The sequence below is a fragment of the Arvicola amphibius genome, chromosome 6, assembly GCF_903992535.2.
Source record: "Arvicola amphibius chromosome 6, mArvAmp1.2, whole genome shotgun sequence".
NCBI classification, from domain to species: domain Eukaryota; kingdom Metazoa; phylum Chordata; class Mammalia; order Rodentia; family Cricetidae; genus Arvicola; species Arvicola amphibius.
Window position 1 is genome coordinate 41,189,547 of NC_052052.2, and position 3,482 is coordinate 41,193,028.

Genomic DNA, 3,482 nt, shown 5'->3' on the forward strand with positions numbered 1-3,482 from the left:
GTTTCCAGATGCCTGCTGTGAAAACATTTGTTAAGAGTGGAAGTCTGGGGCTGGAGAGATGGCTCAGTGGTTAAGAGCATAAACTGCTCTTCCAGAGGTCCTGAGTTCAATTCCCAGCAACCATGTGGTGGCTCACAACCATCTGTAATGAGATCTGGTGCCCTCTTCTGGCCTGCAGGCATGCATGCAGGCAGAACACTGTATACATAATAAATAAATAATCTTTAAAAAAAAAAAAGAGTGGGAGTATGGGCCAGATAGTGGTGGTGGTGGTGCACCCTTTAATCCCAGCACTTGGGAGACAGAGGCAGGCGTATCTCTGTGAGTTTGAGGCCAGCCTGGTCTACAGAGTGAGTTCCAGGACAGCTAGGACTGTTACACAGAGGAATCCTGTCTTGAAAAATTAAAAAAAAAAAGTCTAAAAAATCAGATGGGGCTCTGATTGTTTGTTTTTTATGGCCTTGAACTCACAGAGATTGACCAGCTTCTGCTTCCTGAGTGCTGGGATTAAAGATGTTTGTCACTACCATGCCCAGCCAGAAGCTCTGTTTTTGTATGACTTGGTCTGTGAAGTTTGGCACCTCACTCTCCATTCTACTCAGCTGTGCCACACTTGGGGAGATGTGTTGGTCTACGTCCTCTGGTCCCCACACTTGGGGAGATGTGTTGGTCTACGTCTTCTGGTCCCCGCACTTGGGGAGGTAGATGTGTTGGTCTAAGGCCTCTGGTCTGGGTGGGGTGGGATGCGGGTAGACATAATCCAGAGCCACTCAGCTCTGAAGTGCCTGACTACCCCAGGCAGCCACGGTTTCTAGCAGCGGTAAGGACTGGCTGAAGAAAAGCTGCATTGACTGGGCAGCTGGCAGAGGAGACCAAGCCTGTCCTGGAGCCAGCTCTGCCTCCCCAGTACTGCTAGGAACTATAGGTCTCTGTTTGAATAGTTCTCTGGTTTTCTCTTAGGGGCTTCCTACTGCTCACAGGGTAGTGTCCTGACTTCTGCCAGCTCACCACGAGATGCCCACTGAGCCACAGACTGGCTCTCACCTTATTCTCTAGCCCACACCCTCCCAGTCCAGTTTAGCGATCTGCTGAACTTCACGGGCATGTAATCCATAGCTGTCAAATGGACGAATTAATGAATGCCCATAGCTCTGCTTGCTTTGGTCTACAAGCGTTTTTTTTTTTTCAGCATCTCTAAATCCTCACTTAGATGTACCCCTTTTCTAAGAAGCCGCCACTGAAATTTCCCAGAAGAGTTCATCACCATCAGTGCAGCAAGACTTCTACCTAGCACTTGTTGTGTGCCAAGCACCATAGGCAGTGCCAAGGAGGGCAGGATGAACAGGACAAGACCCTTGCTTTCCCCCAGCTCGGCTCCTCAGTTCCCAGCTCCAGAGAGCTCTGTCTCCAGTGGACTGTCCGGCAGAGCCGTTCTGTTTGCACCTGGAGCTCCTGGGTTGGCTCAAGCCCCCGGCTAAGGCCATCTCGGTATGTGGCTGATTGCATTGTCATCCAGCATGCATCCCTCCCCACCCCAAACTGGAATTTAGAGAACAATGTGAGAAAGAACAGGAGCGAGGCAATGCTGGCCACTGTTCACTGAGCCTTGAGAATCTGTAGGGTGACGGGCACCTGGCCCACATCTTGGCCACCTTGAAGGTACACAGTGACCTGGGATTCAGCCCAGTCCTACAGGCCACACAACTCCCCAGCGGCCCCTCAGCCCTATGGGAGCCTCTTCCGGAGGCTGGATTCCAGGAGCCTCCTCTTTCTAAGCCCTGCTTCTGCACACCCCCTCCCCCAGCACTGGCCTGGCTTCCTGGAATTTCTCCTCCTAATTGAAACCAAACACCGGGGCTCCTCAAGGGCTGTGCCCCAGAGGCCCCGTGGGTTTCTCTTTTCCTCCCTCCTCCCTTTCCCGAATGGGGCCTCTGGGGGTGCTGGGGGGTGGGGTGCTCAGTCCAGCATGGGAGGGAGTACTTTTATGCTGAGGGATAAGGGGCTCTCCAGCTGCCGGGCTGTGAATGCGCTAGACTTGCCTGTCTCACAGCTGGAGAAGTATTGAAGGACAGGCTGGTTGGTAGTCCAGGCAAAATGGTCTGGTCAACTGGTACTGTCCCAAGAAAAGCCTGGACCAACCCTGTCTCAGGCAGTAGGTCTAGGGACTGGAGGATGGGTTGGTGAGGGTCAGCCCCTTCTAGACCTTCTGTGTGATCTTGGGCAAGTTCCTCAAGGTACAAGGATGCAGCTATGTGGGACCTGTCCCAGATGATGTACAAACTACCACATGGTCTTAGTGATGAAGGTAGACATCCTTACCCTTTCCAGCAGATCTACAGGGCTGGAGGGAGGCAGACTGAGAACATGTGGGGCTGTGGATAGCTGCCGTTGGAAAGGTTACTGGGGGTCAATAAATGTTTGTCGAGTGAAGGAATTCTCTCCACTTTTAACAAACATTTACTGAAAGTCTCCCTTGCTTCAAGCTCTAGGGCAAAACCCAAAGGGAGCAAGGCTCCAGATCCTGAAGATGGAGTCCGGGGAAGAAAGCCCATTGTCATGCCTGTCAAAAGCACCGCGATGACCCTGTAGGCTGATGCTGTGACCAGGAGGAAAAGAGGGTAGGGACCTTGCAGAGAACCTGACCAAATCAGGGCAGGGGATGGAGTAGTTAAGACAGCTTTGCAGAGAAAATGACTGAGTGACCTTTTCGATGCCCTTTTTGTTTTGTTTTACCGCTTCATGAATTTGCATCTTATCCTTGCACAGGGGGCCATGCTAATCTTCTCTGTCTCATTCCAGTTTTAGTATATGTGCACTGCCGAATACGCAGCACTTGATGCTTTCTTCGACCGGCGCTTATCACTGCAAGTCCACAGCTACTGAAACCAGGTGCTGCACAGGCCTTCAGCCATGCTGGGAAGCCTCATGTGGACTGGTGTTGGCCAGCCTAGAGAAGACGTCTTCCCCTTGAGATAGCACTGCTTCCTGCCAGGCCGCTGCCACATCCTTTCTCCTGCCACATTTCCATTTTAACGACTGCAATAGCCCCTTCTTTCTCTTCCTCCTCCTCAATAGCAGTCGCTGTCCTGGAACTAACTCACTGTGAAGCCCAGGCTGGTCTCCATTAACGATAGTCCCTCTGCCTCTGTGACTGCCAAGTGCTGGAATTACAGGTATAGGCTGCAATGGATTAATCCATTAAAATTGTTGTAATGGATTAATCCATTAAAAATGCTGTGGATCCCCAAGTGGCTGCAGTGGCAGAAACTCTACAGGTCCCCAAAGGGCGGCAAGTGGGCAGTGGGTCCCTAGAGCAGCCAGTCCCAGGCAGGGATGGCTCACGAGACCATGAGGAGAGACAAATGGATGGGCGCGCCATGAGACCCCGCGCTGCAGGTCTCCGAAGGTGACTGGTCCCGGGCAGGGAGCCACGCGGCAGGCAAGAGACAAAGACATGGATAGGCATGCCATGCAGAGTGAGA

At 52.2% G+C, this 3,482-nt stretch overlaps 1 non-coding gene across 1 annotated transcript; it reads right to left on the minus strand.

The window, feature by feature from the left end:
• Positions 1-2,721: 2,721 nt before the first annotated feature.
• LOC119818080 lies at positions 2,722-2,828 on the minus strand. The gene has a single exon (XR_005285999.1). It is a non-coding gene; the product is annotated as a U6 spliceosomal RNA (small nuclear RNA).
• Between the last annotated feature and the right edge of the window lie 654 nt (positions 2,829-3,482).